Below are 25,672 nucleotides of genomic sequence, written 5' to 3' on the forward strand. Positions count from 1 at the left end.
CGCCCCGCCCCCGCCGGCGGTGACAGGGTCCCCAAAACACTTGGGGAACGCCACTCGGATGTTTCTATAGGGTGAAATGTAAAACAAGCAAACAACAGCCCTCTGTCCCAGTGGAGGCGGTAGGTAAGACCTAAACAAAAACAAAACAAGAAAAGAAAAAAGGGACCCAAGTCGAATGCACAAGTGTCCCGTCCGTTTGCCTTTGCTATTAGTTCTCGTTCCAGATTAAATTCAGGTGTACTGTCAACAGCGGTGGTAAGTTCTACTTCATAACCTCCCTGAATTTTTCCTAGTGGTCAGTACAATTCGGGCATTCACTCTTCTTAAAATGGACTGAAAGCTCTCCGGGATTTACGCTTTTATATCACCGCCGGGCAGCACCCCCGCGTCGAGAAGACCTGAAGCATTGAGAGCCAGCAGTTGATTTTCCTAAGGGCACCTTTCGGGACCAGGAGGCTAGTAATTTAAAAGTTTGTGAAGCCACATGTAGTTTTAAATAGACATCAGCATTCACAAGAACAAACCCCGCGCTAATGGGGCTTCAATACCGCGCTAATAGCCCCCACGTGGAAAGAAATCCCCAAGTGTTACAAATTCAGTTTAACGACCAGAAAGCCGCCTGGGCAGCGGTGAAATACGAAAACTCCCTTCTCCGAGTTTCCTGCCTTTGATTTATTTTTAACTACAGGCTCATGGGAACGCAGCGTCGGAAAATCACGACCAGATGTCCTTAAAGAGGCGCTTTCTCTGCTAAAATGCCCCCTTTTAGAGTAAAAGGAAAAAACACATACTTCAAACAGTTTGATTTTTGGTTTTAGCATGAACGTAATTGCAGAAAGACGGGAAAACCCTCGGCAGTTCCCCCTGCAGAAGCGCGCAATTGAGAAGGAGCGGCTCCGAAAATAGAGCGCAAAGGAGCTGCGCAGAGCTGTCCCTGGGGCAGGGGGCAGCCGGGGGGCCCGGGGCTGCTGCTTTCCTTTTTACACCACGGGAACATACCCGGGTTTGGCCCGGAGTTTTGCTGGGAGGGCAGCGGGTGCTGGCAGGAGCCGCTCCGTGCCGGGCTGGGCGCAGGGGGGTCGCTGACCCTGCGACCCAGCTCGCCTCCCTGTCTTTGTAATAGTGTGGGGTTTTTTGCTCTGTCGGCAAAGTATCAAAGATTTGACTGGAAGTGAGAGTTTGCAGGAGTTGTGAAGAGACCAGCCCTGAGAGATGCAGGGTCTTTTTTTTTCCAGGTAAGAAAGCCTTTGCCTAATCCTCAGTAGGGACTTTATAGTGCCTTGAATTTTTTGAACGAAAAGCATCTGTTTCAGATATGTTCCTTGGAGTTTATTCGGGTTTTGTTTAGGTTTTGTTTGTTTATTTGGTTGGGCTTTTTTTCCTTGAAAACTAGATCTGGAATGGAATCGGGAAAGGGAAACAAACATGGCTGTGCCTGCTGCTTGCTCTCATTTGTGATTTTGTTTCTCGATTCTGTTTAATTCCCATCAAAAAAATGATGGGAAAGTTCATGTCCTTTTGCTTATACAATGTTGGATACTCCTGGAACAGTAATTTGGGCCTGGATGTACCTGTATAGATTAATTTCAAGATTTCTTTTCTGATGAGAGATTAATAAATCACCTGAGCAGTCGCCTGTAAGAAGAGCATAAAGCTGTCTGTCCATGCCTTAGTATGGGATATTGTAATTCAAATCCAAACCTTTTCACCTCTTATTATTGGAAAAGGTTAATGGGAGCTGGGTTTTGTTGCAGAAAATCCCATTTTTAAATTGCCTTATAGGCCATTTACTGCAATCCTCGACATTGATCTCATTACAGCTCCCTCTCACTGCTGTTTACAAATCCTGGTATTTACCAGCTCTTGGCAGGGATGCCTGGTGGCACTGCTTGCTGGGGGCCTGTCTTTGGGAGGAGGTTAGCAAATGCAGGTTAGCTGCCAGTTTCTGAGTAGCTTTGTCTGAAAGAAGCGTAGTTATTTGTTGAAACAGTTGGCCAGAAATGAATTTTGTGTAATGACTCATCCTGTATAATCTCTTAAACCTCAGGGCTGTCTGTTTTGCAGAGGACACGGGTTTCTGTGCTGGAGTCTTCTCACGCAACGGCCTAATTCAGGCAGGCAGGGAGAAGCACCCCTCTAAGCAATGGGTTAGTTGTCAGATTTAATAGTCTCAAGAAATATGAAAAGGGAAATTAACAGAATTAATCTCAGTTTTAAACTGACTATTAAAACCAAAGCCGTCGAGATACCATTCTGGAATATATCTCAGGGCAGGACTTGCTTGCAGCTGTGGTTACCAAGATAATCAGTTAGAGCATCTTTGTGTATTAGCAACTGGACCAATAACAGGAAGAACAGTTACACCTTAAAGTGAGATTATTTCTTTGAACTGGGAAGTTGCAAAATACACGTTGGGCAGAGGTGGAACAAAATGCAGTGAGGAGTGTACTTTTCACTTCTAAACTACCAGGTAAAACCACCAATCAAAACCAAACTGAGCAGTCCCTTAAAATCCTGTATTATTTCAGTGGAAGCTGGATGAAGATCCTGCAAAATATGTGGCTGTATTTGACTTCTGAAATAGATGGTATTAGGAGGATTTAAGCTCTTTTCTTAATAATAGTAAGAAGAATAGGATTATCCCAATGCCTATGTTTAAAAGATTTCTGTTAAACTCATGTAAGGACAGAGCTGGTAAGCAGAATAATGCCTTTTGTCTCCTTAGGGGGTATCTGCCCCTGATGCCTAAGTCCTCACGAGGATTTATCTGTTGCAGTGCTGCCAGATTGTTTTAGGGTTAAGAATCTTCAGGGGAATCAGTCAGAGAGGCTCAAATTTCTCAGCCAGCACCCAGGAAAAAAAACCAACAAAAACACAACACCAAACCAAACCAAAAAAACCCAACTTTTGGGAAGAGCAACGAACTGAGCAGTGGGATTGCTTCCCTCTTTCTATTTACAAGATTTCAGGAGAAGGCCAGGCCTGACAATACATAGCATATGGAATATGTCTAGGGGCTCCTTTATCCTGCTTTGTCATGTCTGACACAGCTGATGTATTTTACTAATTTGCTGAGCGATTAAAGCAGGCTTTGAAGACCCAGAAGTCTGATTCTCCTGCTTGAACTGAAGCACAGTCCTTGAGTGAAGGCTCCCCTGTTAACTGTGGGGAGGTATAGGATGAGGAGTTGTTATTAGCATTGTGCCATTTTAAGAGGATAAGCTGAGGCAAAATCTGAAGCAACACTGGATCCAAGATCTCCCCAGTGTGAAATGTATCACTGGGTTGCAGAAATTTTCTCTCCATTTGCAATTTTTTATTATTTCTTTTTTTTGGTTCTTTCCTGCCCTCCCTCCCTTGCCCCCTTATTTCTTGTACTGATTTCTAATGCCTGCTGATCAGAGTCCCTATCAGATTTAATATTTGGGTATTATTATGAGTTTGGGGATCTCTGCTCATAAACTGGGATCTTATTACTCTATATACATTGTATATATTGCTATATGTGCTTGTACACTATCTCATGGAATTATTGAGTTTGGAATGAACTTCTGGAGATTGTCTAGTTCAGTTCCTCTGCTCCAAGCAGGTTGAGCTAGAATAAGTTGTTCATCAATTTGGGCCAGATGGGTTTTTAATATTTCTGAGGATGGAGACTCCACAACCTCTTTGGGCAACCTGTTCCCTACGCTTAACTTGTTTTCCAATGAAAACAAACAAACAAACAATCAATCTTCTATATATGTATGTATTTAAAAATATGGTTTTTAGATACACGCAGAGAGATGTGTATGTATATATAGTTACATGGATTTTTCTGTGTTTCAGTTTGTGCCCATTGCTTCCTGTTTCACTGGACAGCTGGGCAGAGGGGAAAGATCATCTCCTTCAACCTGCTGGAAAATTCATCTTGAAATGGGAGTTGGTCCCATCCCTGCATGCTCAGACTGTCTCTGTTTTTCCTGGGTCATCTCTCCTTGCTTCTTTTTTATGTTTTGATTTCTTAGGAGTTCCTTACATGGAGTAAATGGACTGGTTTAATCACTCAGTGGGCTTGAACAAAAAGCCCTATTTGTCCAGGAATCGTAGAAACAATTACAGACCGGCCAAAAGACACATACTGTGAAATGCCAGCACAAGAAGAGGTGAGACAGTCAGAAGAAGCCCCACCATGTGATCACCTACCAGAGACTGAGAAACTATTTGATCTGTTCACTGATGGCTCCTGTCATCTATTAGGAAACCACTGGAAGTGGAAAGCTGCCATGTGGAGTCCTACAAGACTAATTGCAGAGGCAGCTGAAGGAGAAGGTGAGTCAAGTCAATTTGCAGACATAGAAGCCATCCAGCTGGCTTTGGACGTTGCCAAGCTGTGGAAAGACATTGCAGCTCAGACAGAGAAACTGGTTGTAAAAGTGCATAATGTAGATGCACATGTACCTTCAAGTTGAGTCACTGAGGAACATCAACACAACCAGTGAGCAGATGAGGCTGCTCAAGTGTTCCAAACAGACTTAGACTGGGAACATAAGGGTGAGCTCTTTCTGGCTCGATGGGCCCATGACATTTCGGGTCATCGGGGCAGAGATGCAACACAAATGGGCTCATGACCGAGGGGTGGACTTAACCATGGACACTGTTGCGCAGGTGATCCACGACTGTGAGACATGCACTGCAATGAAGCAGGCAAAATGGTTGAAACCTTGTGGTGTGAGGGGAGGTGGTCAAAGTACCAGAGGCCTGCAGAGGCCTGGCAAATTGACACCATCACACTGCCTCAGACCCTCAGACAGGGTAAGCGCTATGTGCTTACAATGGTGGAAACAAGTACAGGCTGGGTGGAAACATATCCTGTGCCTCATGCCACAGCCTGGAACGCCATCCTGGGCCTTAAGAAGCAAATCTTGTGCAGACATAGTACTCCAGAAAGAACTGAGTCAGACAATGGGACTCATTTCAAAACCAATCTTGTGACTGACTGGGCCGAAGAACAGGGTATCGAACAGATGCACCATATTCTGTACCATGCAGAAGCCTCAGGGAAGATTGAAAGGTAATATGGTCTGTTGAAAGCTACCCTGAAGGCAGTGGGTGGTGGAACTTTTAAAAATTGGGACAAAAATTTGGTAAAAGCCAGCTGGTTAGTTAACACCAGGGAATTAATCAATTGGGCTGTTCCTGCTCAGTCAGACATACCGCAAATGGGGATAAAGTCTCATGGTATGTGAAAGGAATCTGCTGGGGAAAAGTGTTTGGGTTTTTCCTGCTTGGAGTAAAGGCAAACCTGTCTGGGGTGCTGATTTTGCTCAGGGACCTGGGCATGCTTAGTGTGTGATGATGAAGGATGGTGAAATACAATATATACCTCAAGGAAATCTAACTCTGGGGGAGAATCCCTGATTTTACAGTTGGTGGAACATAGAGTCTATATATAATATATGGTCTGGAATAAGGGATGGAGTGTCCTGGTTTGAGCCAGGATGAAGCCAATTTTCGTTTTACTGATTTTTTTTTTCCCTTTTTTTCTGTTTTTTTTTCCTTCAGTGAACTCTCTTTTAAGCAGCACACTTGCTGAAATTAGCAGCAAGTTTTCCAGCTGGTGGGCTGATAATGTCTGATGTTTGTAGTTGCTGCTGAGAGACCAAGGACACTTTTGCTCTACTTGTTGGATTTGCTGCTTCAGACACTAAAAGAACAGAAGAGCTGTATCTACATCCCTCCTGTAGGAAGGGAGCAGACTGGACAGGTGGCAAAACTGGTCAAAAAGAGTATTCCATCCCGTAATAGACTTGGCACTCGGTATAAATTCAGCGATCATGGAATTCAAGCCACTTCTTCCTCTCTGCACTTCTGTTCATGGCCAGTGTCCAGAGAGGACTCTGTCTATCCATCTCCTTTTATCCCTAGGCTTGTGTGTTCCTGACCCTCACAACTCTCCCCTCAGCTCCTGTCTAATCTGCTGCTCTCTCTGGAAGTGCTCTGGGACATTTCAGAACTGCTCACAGCTCAGGAGATCATAGAATAATAGAATCTTAGGGGTTGGAAGGGACCTCAAAAGATCATCTAGTCCAACCCCCCTGCCAGAGCAGGATCACCTAGAACACATCACACAGGAATGTGTCCAGGTGGGTTTTGAATGTCTCCAGTGAAGGAGACTCCACAACCTCCCTGGGCAGCCTGTTCCAGTGCTCTGTCACTCTTACAATAAAAAAAATTTTTTGGATATTCACCTTGAACCTCCTATGCTCCAATTTACACCCATTACCCCTTGTCCTATCACTGGTCATCACTGAGAAAAGCCTAACTCCATCCCCCTGACACTCACCCCTTACATATTTGTAAACATTAATGAGGTCACCCCTCAGTCTCCTTTTCTCCAATGATGCCATGGGAGTTGTTTTGCATAGGGGGAGGTGATTGGGGGTTTTGCACATTCTTGCACATACTTTTATAAATTTGTATGTATTTTATTATTATTATTTAATTAAAACTGTCTAGTTTAGTTCTCAATCTGGAAAGCCTCTCTCTTTATTCTGTTTCTCCTTTCCCTAGCTGGGTGGTGGGAGGGGATTGAGAGGCTTGTTGACAGTGGTTAATTGCCAATCCTGGGTGAAACTGTGACAAGGAATAAGGAGCTCTTACATCCCAGGCTGGCAGACAAGCATATGTGTGGCCATACCTGCAAGAAGCTGGTTGCTTTAGGAGCAGGTACAGCACGTGTGTGCAGCTGCTCGCCTCCTGGGACCTGCTCACCACCTGGAAGAAGTGCACAGACACGAGCATCATCATGGCTGAGATAAAAAGTACTGGTGATTGGGGCTCTTCTGGCTCTGCTGAGGGATCCACTGAGGGATGCACTGAAAGAAAACCCTCCTCATCTCCAACTGATTGATGTCAAGGAAGTGCTAAAAAATTTTTCAGTTGTTGCTCCTAACTGCCAACATTCTCTGAGCTGAATTTATTAAACTACCTGAATATATTTGAGAGCAAAACTGATCTGTCATCTCCGATCTTGCCTTTGCATGTGATCCTCACATTAAGGCCACAGGTCAGGGAAGGAAAAACCAAATGAACAGCATTTTTCAAAACCAGTTTCCCTGCTGAGAGAGTTGTTCAAGAATAATGCCTTAGGCTGGCTACCTGCTTCTTTGCATAAGCAACTGAAAATTGTGTATGGGGTCCTTTGCCTTTGTTATGTGGTGTCTGTATCTGTTTCTTCACTTCCTCATGCTGGACAGGAGACCCAGAGGCTGGTGTCTTCTTTTAAACACAGCTGATTTCTGACAGGTCTGTCAAGAAGCTGGCAGCTTCCTCCAATGCCCAAACCAAGTGGTTTCTCATTCAAAGATAAATACACACCTTTGGTCTTCAGCTTACCATGAATCAATTATAGGTATTTGGAGAGCATTTATGAAGAATTAAATAAATTGAAAGCAGGCTTCAGTACTGACACAAAGCTCAAACTGGGTCTCCTTAAATTGAGCATCAAGAAGAAAAACTTGAAGAGCATTTAGAAAGCAAGCACAAGATGTTGTTAAGATCAGCAGCAATATCTCTGACTATATTTTTATTGCACAATATGTTCTTCCTGGAAAAAAGCATTGCAAGGCAATGCAGTACTTATCCCTGAGTCAAGTGTCCAGAATCCAAAGATAATATTGTCTCCTCCAGTGGTGGAAAAGCTCTTTGGCTTTAATGGGAGCAGATGAGGTCTGCTGTATTTTTCTTTTGAAGAATCCCAGAATGGTACAATGGTTACTTTATGGCAAGAGCAAAATGAGTCACTTGTCTCAGTCTGTCAGTCAGGTTCCTACCAGACGCGTGTCCACATATTAAAGAAAAAAAATTAAAAATCCCAATTAGAGTTAATTGGCATCCTTGCCTGCAATTTCTGTGGAGAATTCAGTAATAGGCATGGGAGCAGAACTCCCTCCATTTCAGGCCAAGAAAGGTCCCTCCTCAGCAGACCAAAAGGCTCTTGCTGTTGGTACCAGGAAGCTTTGTTACCCTTACAGTGGTGTTGTAGAGGACCTTGGCTCTTATGTCTGTGTCCCATGGAGAACCAAACAAAACCCCTTGTGCCATTGGCTGTTTGCAGGCTGGTGGTTCCAGTTTGCCCTGGAGGGCAAGGGGCATCTGGGGACAGTGCTGGGGTCAGCTGCCTGGACACAGCACACTGCCCTTAGACAACCTAAGGCCAGAGAAAACTCTTTCCTCCCTGAAATAGGAAGCAGAACAAGAAATAGATAGTCTGTTGATCTTCCTTGCCTGCTAACCCCACACTAGGTGTTGGCTGACAGGAATCAAAAAGACTAGACCATTAGTAATCACACTGTGCTTATTTAGCCATGTTTGGTTGGATGTTTGCTCCCTCTGAAAGGTGATTGTCCCCTTGACAGCTATGAGCTTAATTAAAGACTGTGATTTGAAAACCATGCAGTGTTACACAGACTTAGCAGGAGAGGAGCAGAAGAGTGAGCTTAAAGTGCCTTTCTCTGGGAAAAAGACCACAGGGCAAAAAAGAGTCTCTGTCAACTGCTGAAAAGTGATTTTTCTCACAGGATCCAGCAGAGGCCCTCGAGTACCTTCTGAAAGTCAAAGGAAATGGTGCTCTGCCATAATTTGTACATTTTTACATTTTCAAAATCTTTATAAAGTAATAGAGGAGAGAAATCTGCATGAATAATTTTCCATTGAGCTGAACTATTTGCTTTCAGACACAACTGTGGGCCTGATTCACTTCATTACTGAACTTGAAACCTATGATCAAGTGCCATGTGGGGGGAGGCCGAGAAGCAGCCCCTCACATCACATCTGCTGATTCCCCTCTGCTTTTGGCTGCCAGCTGACTCTTGATTCCCCCCAGCTCTGAAGGCAGCAATGCCAGAGAGGGAGAAGGTGATAGAAAAGGTGTCACTTCCTCCCCGGCTTTGGCTGCACCCTGTGAATAGCCGTGGTCTCTGCTTCTCTCCTGTCTCTTTTTTTTATTGTTTTGTTTTGTTACCTTCCAGTTTGCATGCTTAGTCAACTGTCACTGGTTTGTGCCCAACAGTGCCAGTGCTAGTGCAGACCAGCCACGTGAATCAGAACTGGCACTTGTGTAGCAGGTTTGAGGTGACTAGTCAGGTTATGGGTCAGACCCATTTCTCCAGCAGAGGCTGATGAGTGAAAGATGCAATGAGAAGAAGAACCTGAAATTTTATTCCCCTCCTTCCATCTTTGAGTTTGCATTTTGTTGTCTTCTGAAAAACAAAAATCTTGTTTCAGTAGCAACATAAAGTCTCAGTTTTCTTCTTCCTGCCCCTGAGAGTTAACATTGATTTAGCAGGACAACAGCAGTCTGTCAAACAGGGCCAGAGAGGAAAAGATTAACACAAATGCCACTTAAAGTTTAAGTGATTTATTTTACTTGCTTTTGATTTGTACTTCCTGAAAAATCCCCCTCTTACACTGCCTTATTTGATGTGTTAATAGCTGCTCCTGTCTGTCTGTAGATTGCCTCATCTGTACTCTCCTCCCTGTCAGGCAGCCTGCAGCAGGCCCCTCTGTAATGTCACCTGTCCCTGCCTTCCCATTAATCTTAACCCATAAGCTCTCAGTTGGCTTCTCACACATCCCCAGGGAGAGCTCCATGCATTCCACATGGTCTTTGACATGGAGGACAACACCCCCACCTTGTCTGCCCTGCCTGTTCTTCCTGAAGAGTTTATAACCTCCATTCTGATGCTCCAGCACAGGAGCCATCCCATCAGGTGGGATAATAATATAATAGTTAATAGTCATACCATAACTGCTACCCAGGCACACAAATGATCACATCTAAAGCAATGCAGGTCTAAGATATTTATAATTAAGTGAATAAAAGAGGAAATTGAGTTAATTTCCCCTCATGTAGTCTGCCTGGTAGTTTACATTAGTGATTACAAAAATAAATGGCCATATCAAAATGATTTAGAAATATCTGTAATTCACCTTAGTTTTCTGAACTTCTGTGACTGAGAGTCAAAGTGGCAATTCAATCAGGCCTGGAGCTTTCCTCTCTTCTGCATCACAGATGGGATATGTGAAGTTTCTGACAGTTTTTCCAAAGCAATGGCTGGTAGCAGCATCACAATGTACAGACAGTCTCTGTTGATTTGCTTCTTGTTTTCAGGAAGCCTCTGCTCCACAGCTCTGTAAAAGAAGCAGTAAAGTCCATTTGGTCCTTGGGACTATTGTTCCAAGTTGCCAGACTGAACTTTCAGTGAGGCATTCATTTATCTGTGGAATATGATCTTCATAACAAACACACATTAATTCTTTTTGTCTGAAGCCAAGAGAGTGTCTCTTTTATCATCAGTGTTGTCTATGAGCATCCTGATTCATTACATTTTATCTCTTGTCAAGGTACTTACAGTGATAGAAGTAAGATTAAATCTGGGCTCAAAAATATTCCACTAAAACAGCTGCAATCAATGTTATTGCAATTGCAATAATAATAAGAAACACAGAAACCACCCAGTGCTTTCGTATTATAAATACTGCACAAATGTTTATTTAAAAGAGAATGTCAGAAGTGGAAATACAAATTTCAAAGCACAAATCTCCTCTGGCTGGAGCTAGTTAAAAAATGTTTAATGGGATTCCTTCTCACAAGGATTTTAAAGGATCTGAAAAATGGTTTTTACCTAAATCAGAATATTTAATTTTTATTTTTAGTAGCAGGAATCTTCCCAGAACAGCTTAGGTTCAACTAAATATCTTGTTTCAGTAATGTGGAGTAAAATCACTATTTACCTTTACTATTTAAAAATTAAAAGCTAATATTAACTGAAATATGAAATGAAAAAACTTTAACATGAACAGTCCAACTTCTCTTTTATGTATAGGAACACTGGAAATGCTCCTGCATAAAAATTTGATTTTGTTGAATTCATGTTTTTACCTTATTAAATAGGTTGTTAAGTAACTTAGTTGGTTTTTGACTGGGTATTAATCAGGTTTAGATTTGTGCTAAAAATTAAAGCTCTTGATTTTTGGGACAGAAAACTTTTACTAAGACAAGTTGAGATGCATTTCTGAATTCCTGGACGGACTCTTTGGGTCTGTGCTCTGGAGTAGATATGATTACAATAATGGCCGTTCTGACTTTAACATTTATTGACAGCATCACTTCATATAAAATCATTTGGTACTTTATATGCTGAATTGCAAAGGATAGAAGGCTCCAGCTCCAAATCAAATACTTGAATAATTACCTGAAATGGCTCAGAAGGTTTTTATTTATTCTCAGTGGAAACACTGGGCAATCAGGATTTCTAAGAAACTTCAGGAAGTTGATGGAAGAAGTTAAGTGCACTGGAAAAAATGCAATACTGCAGATTATCAGTGGCTTCCCCGTAAGGATGATACACTCCAGGGCAGCTGGGCTTCCAGGAACACCTGTGGGGCACTGATGTGTTGGGCTAACACACACTTTAAGTCAATATAGCTTAAACTTCCTGCAGTAATTTTTTACCACATACTCGTAGTGTCATTTTGCTGTTTTCCCCTGGATATTCTGATTTTTTTGAGCATGTCCAGGTTGATGTTCTTTCTAGTTTGCCAGTTGAGGCAGACATACATGGTATTACAAAGCTTTTAAATACTGTAGTCTCTGAACCTGGGCAGTAGAGAGAACAAATACAAAATGTTCAGGAGCAAAAGATGAAAGAGCATTTCTCTTTTTCCGTTTTCTCACCATCAGCAGACTTTTCAAGGTAAAGTTGTTTTTTTGAGGTGATTTAACATTGCCTTCCTGAATATTTTTTGCCAAGTCTTGGAGTTTCAACTGACCTGAAGTATTTTCCATTCACCTTAGCTGGTCCAACAGGCACAAAAAGTCTCTTCTACAAAAGCAGATGCTCTTTTTAAATTTTCTTGCCTGAAATTTTCTTTCCCTGTGTATCCTTCCTCTTGGCATTTAGCTTTGTTTTTTTTCTTGGTGTTGTTGTATAGGGATCTCCAATCTTGGAATCCAAATCCCTACTGACAAACTTGCCTTTCTCTAGTGAGGAATACCTCAGACCCTGAATGTTCCTCCTGGCATGAGTGTATCAAGGTTTAACAATGTTCTGCTCTTCCTGGTCAAAGATTTACACAGCATGGGTCTGCCAGCACATGCTGGATCTCAGTTGCACAGGAATGATATCCATACTCATAATAAAGCAAATTCAGAAATTCACTGAATCAGAATTCAAAAATCAGACAGACTGCCTAAATTATCATAATTCTTTCTTGTGGAGCAGTGGATAAGAATACTCATCTTGGATTATAAACGCTGAGAAAAAGGGACCAAAAAAAGGAAATAACCAGAAAAATATAAAATTTCTTTATGAACATTATGTTGGACCAGATGATCTTTCAGGTCCCTTCCAACGTGGTATTCTAGGATTCTCACTTATGAGGAAAAGCTGAGGGAGCTGGGTCTCTTTAGCTTGGAGAAGAGGAGACTGAGGGGCAACGTCATCAATGTTTACAAATACATTAAGGGGGAGTGTCAGGACAGAGCCAGGCTTTTTTCAGTGATGTCCAGTGATAGGACAAGGGGTAATGGGTGCAAACTGGAATATAGGAGGCTCCATGTAAACATCAGAAAAAAACTTCTTTCCTGTGAGAGTGACAGAGCACTGGAACAAGCTGCCCAGAGAGGCTGTGGAGTCTCCTTCTCTGGAGACATTCAAAACCCACCTGGACACATTCCTGTGTGATGTGCTCTGGGTGACCCTGCTCTGGCAGATGGGTCTTTCGAGGTCACTTCCAACCCCTAGGATTCTGTGATTTATTAATTTTATTAATTTTTTTTCTGTTAATAGTTGTCATCATACTGGAGTCCCTCAAAGCAAATTCTTCCCTTTGTCCTTCCTGAAGCATGAGGAAATCTTATCCCAAGTGAGACATGACTTGTTGTTCCTTCTGAGATAACTTCCCCTGTAGTCCTAACAAAACAGGGCAGAGGGCCAGTCACATTCACTCCAGTGTGCCTCTTGAGGTTTTTATTTCATTTACAGTCCAAGATTCAAAAGAGTATTTTCTGTCTGGAAAACAGGAAAAAGAAACAGAATATATTCTAAGGAAATTCTGCCAATAAATGCTGCGGAAGTGCAAAGTATTCCTGATCCCACCCAGTGACAATGGCAGAAATAAAATTTTCAACAACTTCTTCTGTGTTCACTAGATAAAATTTCTCCAGTGGAAACATGCACATAATTTATTAAAATATTATTTGTCTTTGCTTTGTTTTATAACCATGCCTGTGCTCTTTTCCAAGGAGATTGGAGGTGACAGATGTAAAACAAACTGACAGCTACTCTGCAACTGTCTGCTGGTTTCACAGGCTCAAGTTTGGGCAAGTTCAGACCAGATGTAGAGGTAACAAAGACATGGGCAACCACTGTAAGTATCACAAAAAATATAAAATCTTTCAGTTGCTGTCATTTCAGTCTGAGAGATGAACTAAAGGCTGGTAGCAAACTATAGTCAGATTTTCTAAGGAGCATGAATGGTAATACTGTAATCCTGCCCAAATGCATGAGATAGTTATTCACTCCTTTGACCAAGGAGCAGAGAATTTAAAAACTTAAGGTGTTTTGAGTATCTGTACGTAGGGTGCAGGAACTGACAAAAAAATCCTGTGTCCAGAGTTGGTTTCAATAGTTTAAAGATTTCTGAAAAGGAGGAGATGGTAGAAAACAGGACAAGGGAAAAAGAGCATGGAAAGAATAACAAACAGAAAAATGCCTGGCAACTGAAAATGAAGCCAGACAAACACAAATTGCAAAGAAAACAGGTTTTAACCATGATGGTGATTCAGCAGGGGAATGTCCTATCAAAGGCAGCCATGTGAGGTCCGTCTTTTATGTCCTTGATTGCAGACAGCCTGCCTTTTTACCAGAGGCACGTCTGCCCCATACAAACTGTGCTGCAGCCTGAGCTGCTCAGCCCAGCAGGACAGAAAGCAAATGAGTGAAGTTTGTAGAGGTCTGATAGACTGAGTAGACTCCCTCACCTAAACCACTTTGTACTTCTGCAGCTAACAGAAACCACCACCTCCAATTGGAAACAAAATAAAATCATGGTTGTCCTTGACTGTCAAGTCACTGCTGGCAAATGGGGTAGATTTCCCTGAACAGAAATTCCAGTCCCTACTGGTTTCATCCAAGAGCTTTTCTGCTGTGGCAGAATAACATCTATCTAACTTGGAATGAGTTTTTGCCATGTAGACCAATACATCTGGGTTAAAATAGGTAGAAAATAGTCTTTGGATTTGAAGGAGGGGAAGCAAAATTCAAAGAAATGAAATAGTTATTTTGATTTATGGGAACCAAGGAGGAAAGTTGCTCTTGTAAAAGTGAGGACCAGAGACTGTGTAGCTGTGTATTTTTCAAGAGCGTTTGGCAGGTTAGCTGGTGCTGAGTAGTGGTGACAAAGTGTTCAGCAAACCAAAAATATTCCATCTGTTAATGGGATTCTGTGAAGGAGAATAAATAACAGAAAATGCACCATTCTTCCCCTCCTCAAGACATTTCAACACTAACATCTCAACCCACCCACTTAACTAGTTTTAAAAACCAGTAAACCCAGTTTTTGAAACCAATGACATCTAGCCCAAGTCTCTGCAGACCAGAGGTGAGCAGGGAGAGCAGGGCATTGGAAGGGCTGTTCCCAGAATATACAGCTAAAAACACTGCTCACTCTCCTCCTCCACAAGGGATTTCAGCACAGTAAGCAGGACTGCTGCAGGGCATCCTCAGTCTCTGGAGGTGAGAGGAGTTTTATTTGTGAAGAAACCCAAGCTGTTTGGGGAGGACTGGCTGTGTGGGCTCTTTTGGGCTTTTACTTCCACTGCTCCTCTCTCTCCACCACCCCGTGCTTGCTCAGACAGGGGGCTCTGCGGAGGGACAATGTACAACAGGAGATAAAATGGGCTGGTTGCTCAACAATGACAATTCATGGCTGGTTTTCTCAACAACACTTGCAAAGGCTGTGAAAAAAAAACAACCTCCAGTGAATTAATTTGGGACTTCCTTGAAGAAAAGTTGGATAAAACAAACCTTTTTGAGATGCCTGTCACCTCTACACCTGTGAGCTCCTAACATGTCAGAAGTAGGGACAAGCATTAGCTGTCTTTTGGGAGCTCATGCATAAATGCCCAGCCTTGGAGCTGGTTGTGCTGCTTGATTATTTTACCAGGCAAATGTTTCACAAGCCTGGTTTGAGTAAAATCAGTAATTTTGTTTGGAGCATATTGTCATTGGAGAACATTGTGTTTCCCTGAGGAGAAGGGCAGAGGACTGCAGTCCCTGTTTCTGTGACACTTCTGTCTCTGGTTGGTTGTTTTTTTCAGGGTAGATCTTTTCCCTCTTGTTTTCTCATCTTTCAAGCCCTTCAACTGCTCCCAGGTCAGACATACAAACACCTTTCAGGTTAATCCTTACTCTGCCTCTCCCTGTATGTGTATTTGGGCATATCAGATATTTCAAAATCAGGCTGATGAAGATTATTGTCACTGAGCAGTGCAGGAGAGCACTGCTTCCTATCATCCCATTTGCCTGGTTCATTATAAATATACAGAAATTTTGCACTGTCTGATTACTATTACTCTAAATCTAATTAGCAAATTACTTCATAGAAACAGAACAAAAGGAAACAATCTAACCTGGTTTGATTTAACATCTCTGCTTGTGGTTCTGCTTTGCTAGGAGTAGTTTCAAGCACAGAGATGCAAGCACATAGCTGGTGTGCTCCGCACTGCCATGCCCTTCTGCAACCTCCCTTGCCTCTAGCCCCCATCCCTTCTCATCATACTTCTCAGCCAAGACAGTTCCAATTTATACCCATTTCCAACCATTTCCAACTGACACTTTGAATCCATCTCACTGTAGTTATCAAGGGCTTAGCAGAGATGTAAAGAAAAAAGGAAGAAAAAGAGCAGATGCTGCAGTCTCTAAAATACCAGGCTCCTGTGGTTGCTCTGAGCTGTCTAACCCCAACAGGTATTAATGGTTTTTATTGTACTTACAGGTAAATTGATTTTCTTTCTCTCAGGAAAGAAAAGAAAATGTAAGTCTGAAAATTCATCTTTTGCAATACTTGAAAATATATTGGATTGCTGGAACCAGGTTCCAAACCCTTTATGATGACAGCAGAGGGGATGGAACCAGGGAAGGCAGAGTCACAGTGACTGCTGGGGTCCAAGTTGGATGAGGATGAGGTCAGCTGTCTCCTGGAGGAAAGTATGACACAGCTGCGTGCAGATACAGCTAAGTCAGTAGCCCACTGAAGATGCCAGATTCAGGCACCCGAGGCTTTGGTAGGCACATAAAACGTTAAGAGTCAAATGACCTTAAGGTCATGATTTTTAGGATGAAATTGTAAGTGGCTCAAACAATTGACCCCATCGCTCAGGCAGAAGCTGTTTTTCTCAGACGTGGACACCAAACTTCTCCTGAGTCCTTTCCACACAGATTTGGACCCACAAAACTTTATGTATAGGTAGGATATCACTCTTCCATCATCCCTCAGCAGGGTGTGATGATGTCAGCTTTTATGTCACATCAGAGAGAGCTCTGCAGGTACCAAGAGGTGGTTCTGAATCACTACGAGATTCTTTTTTTTTTTTTTTATTTTCATTTTAGACTCAGAAAGGAGTGTCAAAAAAGGTAATTGTGGGGAAAAGCTCCTCAGCTCCTCCTCCTCTCTGAACTGAAATTAAAGGGAGATTTCACGAGTAATGAATCACTGGAACAAAATTCTCTGATGCTGCCAATTAATAGTTTTTATTGTGAACCATTCAGAAAAATGCCCTGATATGCTACGTGCAGAGAAAATCAGATTTTTAGCTAGTGTAAATGCATTACTCTCATTGCAACAATGCTGTTGGTTTTTTTTTTCCCTTACAAAACATAATATATTTTGAAGGAGAGATTATAGTTGAAGGAGGGTACTTTTCCCTAACATCTGCATGAAGGTGTCTCTTTTTGTTTATAAATGGGGCAGACATTCTTAGCAGGCAGGAACAAAGAAAAGCATTTTTATTAGCAGCAGGAACCACATGAACAGCTTTGACCTCAATTTAGGATTTAGCTTATCATTTCACACAGAGGCTTGCATCAAGAATTTGACACTGGTGCCCTTTTCTAATTTGTAAAGCAAACTAAAAGGAAAATAATGGAGTACGGATAAGTGCTGTTCATGAACCACTGAGCAGGCTCTATTCCATTCTGCCCAAATTACTCCACAATCAGTCAGAAATCTCACGACAGACTAGGTTGTCTTTTTGTTGTTTTTATTCCTGGGGGGGGGGGGGGGGGAGGAGGGGGCTGGTGGAAAAAAAGGCAAATTAAAGCGCCAGGCCTGTCTGTCCCTATCCTGCTGGCGATCAGGAGTATTGTGGAATTGGCATTCCTTGAGTTCATCCCTGTGTCTGTGGAGAGAAACGCTGCCGGGGTGCGGGGGAAATATTTGCCTGTGAAGGTTAGAGCTGCAGTCGTGTGATCGCAGAGCAACCTGAGGTTAGGTCTTAAGCGAGGTAAAACCCTGGCAGCTTTGCTCCAATTGGCTCCATGACATTCCCTGCTCGGCCATGATCCTAATGGCTTGAGACTGGCTGAATTCTTCTAACCCCAGCAATTAGTTCTTTCATTTTCTAGAACTCTGCTCACTTGAAGTGTTATGTTTTGCACACAGAGAGTGTGTTGGGGCTGAGGCTTAGCCAGCCCAAATGTGCTTGCTACGTGAATTGTCTCTGAGGCTAAGGCACAAAGCCCTACACCCCTCCGTGCTGACTCAGCTGGATTTTTGTCTCTGACAGCAATAAAAAAAGATTCACAAATTTCATTAGGTTTTCCTGAACAAAAGAACAAGAGCTGTGTAAAAGCAAAACCACACCATTGATCTTACCAGGTACATGCATTCAACATCTCAGAGAGGGAGAATTTTGTCTTTCTCTTCTCCAGCTGAGGGATGGCACAAGACAAGCCCAACTGCATTATTTGTGTTTCCCCCCCTCAGTGATGACACCACCTGTTTACACATCAATGTCCCTGATCATGTGTGGCAGAGCAGCCTCACAAATTAAAACTCCTTCCCTGCCCTAGTTCCACGGGCACCACTTCCCCAGCCCTGTACTCTCCTGGCAGGACCTGCAGAAATAAGGAGGACTTTTCTAAACAAAGACATACATCTACATTGCTCAAAGCAATATATCTATATTATATGGGAACTGCTGAGGGGCTTTTCCTCTCCTTACCAAGAAGCACATGTTTCCTCCATACATTTCATAACGTATGGCCCCAAACCATCGAGCTATGGAAGCATTTGTTATGTGTGGTTTTATGGACCACAGCAGGACCGTGGGCTCCTCAGGAGCTCTGCTTTCAGCCTGTGTTACCCTGGCAGGAAGAAAGAGCAAAGTGTGTATAATGAATCTTTAAAGTAATTTGTGTATATAAGGAAACACAAGCAAGCACCCATCTGCCACCTGTTCACATGGGTTTGTATCATCTATGGGAAGAAAAAGCACATGGAGAGAGGTTTAGGCTCTTTCTGTCACTGGGGAAAGCTGGATATTAGACAGGAGAAGAAAGTGCAGAGAAAACAAACAAACAAACAAAAACAAAGCAGGAAAGACACAAGCATAGAAAGGATATAAATATGAATGAGTGAAAGAAGAACATGTATACTACTTCTGTCTTGTGATTGTGTCTACCTCTCAGTCTGGTGTCCAGCTCCACCAGTCAACTCAACACCCCTGTGAGTCCCAGGCTTTCCTGTCATGCTGCCTTCGCATGGCACATTTGGAAAAGTGTGTGCAACATGCCATTCACATGCTGGACATGCCAATCTCATGCCACCAAGCATCAGGGTGTGCCTCCAGCTTCACCTGTGAAACTCATCTCTCTCTGAGCTCAAGCATGATTTGACTGATTTTCAAGAGTTACCCTCTCTTTGATCTTCTTGTGATACAAAACATTTTGGAAGTGCTGGTGTCTGTGGCAACTCATCATAAAGACTACTTCTGAAAGGTGCTTTGGAGCACTGGCAGAATACAGCTGCACTGCCCACAGGGCTGACTGAACTGAGATGGTATCACTGGCAACTTGAGCAATAGCTTAAAGTACATTCGGAAGCCAAAACAGTGCATTTCAAATTAGATGTTGTGTGGTTAAATATAGCCCTTGTCCTTGTCTCGATGTTAGTATTAGGAAGGTTTGCTTTGGGAACTCCTCCCACACAATAGGCCAGTGTGGCAGGAGGGTGAGGAGTCCTTTGCAGGTAATCTTTATTTTGCAGACATCAAACAAGTGTTCAGAACACAAGCAAGACAAGATTGGAGGGTGACAGGGACTAGAAGGGTTCAAAAAGCCATCTTGCTAATTTAGTACATGAACAGCAGCAGATGAAGGCATAAAATCAATGTATTTTTCCCAGTTACAACCTGCCAGATCCATGCCCTGAACATGGCTGAGGAAGCCTGTGCAGTGTGAATCAGGGATGAGAGGGCAAGGCTGAGTCCTTTGCCAGCTACTCATGATGGCTGGTATGTACATGGTGTGTGCTGGGGGGCTACGACAAGAGGCTGTGGCTGAAATGATGCTTTATCCATACGTCTCCCATCCCAGGCACTAGTAGCAACACCATTTGCATTTCCAGGCCTTTTCACAGCCCCTCTCCAGGATTAAACACACTTGACAAAGACAACTCATTCTGCAGCTAGAAGAGGGGAAGGATGAGAAAATGCTCCCAGCCGATCTGTGAAATGTGTCTGCAAAGTGACCCTCTTGATCTGATTCTTCTTGACTCATTGCTTTCCTGCTGCCCTCTTTGCCTCTCTGCCTCTCTGGTAGACAGGATTGAGTCTCACTGCAGAAAGAAAAAAAAAGAAAATAATAAAAACAAAAAAAAAAAATCAAGAAAAAGAAAACAAGAAAAAGAAAAAGAAAAAAAAGAAAAAATTTAAAATCCTTGACTCAGCAAGTTTGGCCTGAAATGGTAAAATCAAGTGATAAATTAATTTATTGCAAGCAATGCAACGCTGTGCTCAAAGAATTGCCCTTTGCTGAAGTCAGAAGTACTACCTGTGCCTGTGCTTCTACCTCCACCTACCAGCATGGCTGACCAAAGAGGTGATATCCTTGATGCAGTACCTCTTTTTCCATCAGTGACTCCCCAGACTTAATCTTCATTTTGCAGAAGGAAGAAGTTAGTTTTACAATTGAACAAGACTATGTAAAACAACAGCGTTGAGTTTCTAGTATCTGTGGTGGAAATGGAGAAGGGAGTGGGGTGTGTCTCAGCACCACATCTGCAGCCTACAGCCAGGATTGGGAAATTCGAAGAGAAGAAATCCATCCATGGCCCACCTGGGGCATTAAGTCAAGATGACACCTCTTGTAGGTGGCAGAATCAGGTACCTTCAGATGATGACGTGAAGCCCCTGCACTGAACTGCCACCTAGAGGGTCTTAAATCTCTTCATTGCTTACCTATGGGAACACTCACTTCCAACCTGAGCTTCTGGATTTAAAGCTCAGACTTAGGATTAATATCCCTTCTGATCAGCATTAGATTTTGTCAAAAACAAAAGATGTCTAAAAAACATTGAGGTTTTTTAAAAATAATTTTAAATTAAAAAAAAAAAAAAATTTGCAACCAATATACATAGCTCTGGAATTATATTGTGAAGTGATAGAGAAGTTGTTATTTCCAGACTAATCTTTTCTTTTCTTTTCTTTTCTTTTCTTTTCTTTTCTTTTCTTTTCTTTTCTTTTCTTTTCTTTTCTTTTCTTTTCTTTTCTTTTCTTTTCTTTTCTTTCTTCTTTCCTTTCCTTTCCTTTCCTTTCCTTTCCTTTCCTTTCCTTTCCTTTCCTTTCCTTTCCTTTCCTTTCCTTTCCTTTCCTTTCCTTTCCTTCATTTTTCTTTCCTTTCCTTTCCTTTCCTTTCCTTTCCTTTCCTTTCCTTTCCTTTCCTTTCCTTTCCCTTCCTTTCCCTTCCTTTCCCTTCCTTTCCCTTCCTTTCCCTTCCTTTCCCTTCCTTTCCCTTCCTTTCCCTTCCTTTCCCTTCCTTTCCCTTCCTTTCCTTTCCTTTCCTTTCCTTTCCTTTCCTTTCCTTTCCTTTCCTTTCCTTTCCTTTCCTTTCCTTTCCTTTCCTTTCCTTTCCTTTCCTTTCCTTTCCTTTCCTTTCCTTTCCTTTCCTTTCCTTTCCTTTCCTTTCCTTTCCTTTCCTTTCCTTTCCTTTCCTTTCCTTTCCCTTCCTTTTCCTTTCCTTTCCTTTCCTTTCCTTCTTTTTTGTGAAAATACATGATGTTTTGACTTATTTTGAGGTGACAATAGGCAACCAAATTTCCCAAGAGAAAGTTCATTGGAAGAAACAGAAACATGCCCACAAAATGGAGGATTCATAGCAAATTCCATGTGTTAAATACGTGGAATATCTTCCTCATTTTTTCCTACGCGTTCTCACTATTGTATTTCTGATGCAGTTGCAAATAAGAGCTGTTCTTTAATTCTTTGTGCAGGTTATGAGAAAAAAATGCTAAGAAAACGGTTGTTGAGGCAGTTCAGGACCACGTGAGACTCAAAGGGTTTCTTCCCAGAGGGCACATCTCATTCCATGTTGACCTTGATAGGCTACAGAAATACCTGAGTAGCAGCTTTTCTGGCTCAGCACATTTTTTAAAAACCCCTCAGTTGTGCTTTCTTTTAAAAATCTGCATTAGCTACAAAAACCTGCTGGATGGCCTAGTTTCCTGTGGAATTATAAAAAACCAAAATGTGCCTTGGGCAGAATGACCTTATTCATTCCATTCCTATTCCCTGCAGCTCTTCCTTATGCCTTTTAGTGCTGTGATGTGTTGGGTTGTATATTGCACCAGCGAGCGGATAAAGTAAGGAACTGGATATGGAAGCAGGAGTTACGTGAGAGACAAGAATTTTCCAAGGCACAAGCTCTCACCAGTTGGCTCATGGTCTTTCCCACCCATCTAATTTCATCTGTTTGACTTTCTCAGCAGCTTGGGTGGCAGCAGCAGTGCATGCCTTGGCAGCTGCAGTCTCCTGGGAGATGCAGTTCCGTCTGGGTCTCCTCCCTCCTAGGTGACTATTTCTAATAATTAGGCAGATATGCAAAGGGTGAGACATCAAAATCAGCTGTAAAATAAAACTACAGTTGACTACAATTGACTGCCTGTTAGAGATGGGAAAGGTGAGAAGACAGAAGCTGTCCCCTTCCATTTCAGGACTCCAGCCAACACAATCTCCTCTCTCACATGCCAAGGGTTTTTATCCATAGGGACTCAAATGCTGGTGGAATAGAGGCAGATATGCAAAGGGTGAGACATCAAAGTGCCTGGCTTTTACTCCCTCCCCTTGGAGCTGCTTCACTTTGTACAGGTGATTAAATATTCATTGGGCTAGAGAGAGAAAAGCAAGAGATTGATTCTATTGCCCAGTTGTGCTGGTGTTCACCTGGGATGTGAGAGATGCAGGGTCAAGTCCTTGTTCCAAAGATGATTTAATAATTTATGCAAAGTGGAACAGCACCAGCAAGAAGGATGTACATGCCTGCAAGACCAATGGCCTTCTTCTGCACTGCACAAAGCCTCGTCCCTTATAACCAGGAGGGAGATTTCATACAGGTTTTCTCCTTGCCAAGTAAATGTTTCCCATTTACATTGTGATTTGTTAACTTTTTTTTCTTGCTCCATGAGTCAGGGCTAGCTTGGGCACCATGCTTCATGGCAGCATTCATGGCTGAGGCTCCTTGCCCACCAGTGACTCATTTGTCATGAGGATCAAGGACTAGTCTTTTATTGAGTTGTGTACCCACCTCACTCCATGACATCTCAACTCTCCTTGCCTTCTACACAGCACAGGAAGCTCTGGCAGCTGCAGCAAGAGGCAGGCTCTGAGAGAAAGAAAAGAACCCAAATTTCCACAGGGATATTCAGGACTGGCAGGATCTGCTGTGAACACAGGTGCTGTGAAAATAGGGAAATTCCCCTATAATAAGGAAACCTGTAAAATTCTCTCTTTGTGTTGTTTTCTCTCTGTGTGCATGTATGTGGGTTATTTATGTTACTGGCCCAATGTCAGTGTTGCTCTTGTTATTTTTCCTGCCAAATGACACCATTATCCAAAATTAATTGAGATGGAGAACTAACATTTTCCCTTGCAAGGGCTGGTTGGAATGGTGTGTGTCATGTTACCTTCAACACATGAACAATCTTCATTTCAGTAGCCTCCCACAAAATTTAAATGTATCTGGATTAAGGCAGGGATTAAATAACATAGCTTGCTTTGCAGAAAGGATATTTAAGCACCTGGCTGCTAACACAGTTAGTTTTCCACACGGTGTTTAAATTGACTGTGCTACTACCTTCAGCTCACCAGACTGTTCCCATTGCTGTTCTGCAAAGAAAATCGTTAGGTAGCACAGCCTGAAAAAACCACAAAGATATCGGTATGATGTTTGAATTTACACACACAGTTGTAACAGTGACATGAGCTGATCCATTTCCTCATTTTACACAAGGTTTGTTCTGCTGCTGTTGATTTTTTTCAGTATTCACAAACAAAGGAAAAGATGGCTGTAAGGACAATCACTGAGCACAATAAAATACAGTAGAAAAATGACTATTGTTTACAATAATTACTTTTCTAAAAACAAAACCAAACAAAACAAGATTGAAAAAAATAGCTATTACAAAAGAAAATATGTAGTGTTTCTACTTGCTATCAAAATCTGGTTCTGTTGATTTTGATTAATGGCTTAGGCACTCAACAGAGATGGCATTGTTTATTTTCTTACCCAAGTTTACATTTATTATTACTGCTAAGTTTTGTGTTAGCACACGCTGTTTTAAATTACATGAATATCCAAATAGCGGTTTGAAGTTGCTAATGGCACCATATGTACTGCATTAGCTTGAGTAAGTTTTAAAGAAAAATTCTTAATTGTCCTACCATCGCCTGAGGAGGTTTTTGTGGTAAGCAATTAGCATTCATTTTCCTGTTCATGTAGAAAATCACTTCATGAAAATACTGGAATAAAATAACTTTTGTCCAATTCTTCACGCATTTTTGCTTTGATCGTTTGGATTAAGTGAAAAGAAAGCTATCATTTAGAATCTGAGTATCTCAGTAAGTGTTAAATAGTTACTTGCAACTGAATTAGTTCCTTCCCTCTCCATAAAAACAAAGAATGTAGCAAAATGTAAACATTTACTTCTAAACCTCAGTAGTGAGTCTATTTGTCCTCTGGTTTCACTGCTAAGCGGCCCACAAAAGGTGGACAATAGGCAATAGAAACCCAAAAGTTGGCTGAAGGATTTAGCATCAGGAAAAAACCCAAAACAAACAAACAACAAAACCGAAAACACAAAAGAAAAACAACGAAAAAACCAAGCAAAGAAAAAAACCCAACAGCGGTGTAAGAGCATTTTATATTCGGGAAATCCTGGAGGTGAAAGCCCTGGGTTTTAGCAGGGAGGGGAATCGTGGGCTGCCAGGGCCGGGTGTCACATCTGTGCCAATGCACAGCCACCCACACCCGGCTCTCCTTCTGTGAGACTCAGGCGTCACAGCTGCTGCACGAAGCTGTGGGACCGGCGGGATGCAGAAAAGGGTCCTTGTTCCTAGTCCCAGCTGGGCTCATCCCTGGGTCTGCAACAGTGGAGGAGGAAGAGGCCGGGAGCCACTGCGCCAGTCCCACACTTCGACATTGTTTCAGAGTGATTTGTTCTTCATGACAGGGTCAAGCTGCTGTGAAAAGGTTAAACAAACGGACTTTGTAAGCTCCTTTTAGGGGAAAGCTGGTCAGAAGGCCCTTTTAATCAGCAATCCCCTTTAGCCCTGGGAAAAGGCATCGGCCAGACTCACTTGTGTGGCTGCGGGGAGCCGGGGTGAGGGCAGGGTGGAGGCTCCTGCAGCTACCTTCAGCTGGACAAAAAAGAAACCCTTCAAGGGAAGGTGTTTGGCTGGAAGTGCTGATGTGCCTCCCCCTGTGCCGAGAAGCCGCTGCAGAGGAGGAGAAGGAGGAGGACATTCCTCTGGGGCCAGTGTGTAGCCCAGCGTCCCTAATGCTGTCTGCACCCATCCTGTCAGGAGGGTAATGAGGGGAAAGTTCCCAGACAAAAATGAAAAGCACCTCGTTTTTCAGCAGGGGCTCAGAGGAGGTTGTTATAGCAGCTTCCACCTTCTCTCTGCCACGGCTGCAGGTCTGGCGTTCTGCTGGGAGAGAAACCCTCGTGGGTTAATCCCTGCACGAAGACAGCTTTTAGTTCAGCTTCCCTTGCCCCATTTTGAGGTGTGACCATCTACTGGATACCCAGGGCACTACTCACCTGAACTGCATCTTCTTGGAGATGCCCTAGGGCAGGGACGGTTCCTCCTGCCTCTTTATTCACAGGGCAGCTTAATAAACAGTCCTGGCTCTGTCTCCCTCCCAGTGAGAGCAGCAGCAGTAAAGGATGGAACGGGTGAGAGGACACATGATGAGAGCAGAGCTAGGCAACAAGGGTCCCAGGCACTGCTCTCTCCGTCCTCAGAGCTCCCCTGCCCTTCGTAGCTGAGTAATTTGTTAACTTGAGCCCTCATCTCCTTCATGCTGATCTCCATGAAGCACCTTCACAAACCTGCACACCCAAGCCTTAGCTG

Source organism: Chaetura pelagica, unplaced genomic scaffold (assembly GCF_000747805.2).
Source record: "Chaetura pelagica isolate M959 unplaced genomic scaffold, ChaPel_1.0 scaffold116, whole genome shotgun sequence".
NCBI classification, from domain to species: Eukaryota; Metazoa; Chordata; class Aves; order Apodiformes; family Apodidae; genus Chaetura; species Chaetura pelagica.